Source organism: Mycetomoellerius zeteki, unplaced genomic scaffold, assembly GCF_001594055.1.
Source record: "Mycetomoellerius zeteki isolate Tzet28-1 unplaced genomic scaffold, Tzet1.0 scaffold776, whole genome shotgun sequence".
Lineage (NCBI taxonomy): Eukaryota > Metazoa > Arthropoda > Insecta > Hymenoptera > Formicidae > Mycetomoellerius > Mycetomoellerius zeteki.
Window position 1 is genome coordinate 10,278 of NW_017257804.1, and position 304 is coordinate 10,581.

Consider the following 304-nt stretch of genomic DNA (forward strand, 5'->3'; position numbering starts at 1 on the left):
TGATATCATATTGACGTCACGGAATGACGTCTAATAAGACCTATGGTCACTTTTTGGTCACTTGACGTCATTTGTACAAATGTGACTTGAATTTGACGTTAAAATGATAAACTTTGTTACCTGGGTACATAGATTACAGTAAAGACTAACCTCATCTTCCTCTTTGTTGCCGCTCATGGAGTAATAAAAAGGAATAAGCTTGTTGGAGTCCATCGTATTTGAGCGGTGATGTATCTCTTTCGCAGTGATGAGCGTGAACGAGATAACTGCTTCGATCAGTCAGGAATGTCAAAAATAAATTCGC